Here is a 283-nt window from a genome sequence, read left to right on the forward strand (position 1 = left end):
AGAGAGAGAGGGCGAATAAAACGGCAAGGGTGAATTGGGGGGAGAGGAAAACGAGAGGCAAATGGCAAATAATGTAATGCGAGAGATAGGGATTGTGATGGGTACTTGGTATATTGACTTTTTGCATAGACTCCCCGGCAACGGCGCCAGAAATCCTTCTTGCTACGTCTTGAGCTTGCGTTGGTTTTCCCCGAAGAGGAAGGGATGATGCAGCAGAGTAGCGTAAGTATTTCCCTCAGTTTTTGAGAACCAAGGTATCAATCCAGTAGGAGCCCACGCTCAA

The sequence above is a fragment of the Triticum urartu genome, chromosome 2, assembly GCF_003073215.2.
Source record: "Triticum urartu cultivar G1812 chromosome 2, Tu2.1, whole genome shotgun sequence".
NCBI classification, from domain to species: Eukaryota; Viridiplantae; Streptophyta; class Magnoliopsida; order Poales; family Poaceae; genus Triticum; species Triticum urartu.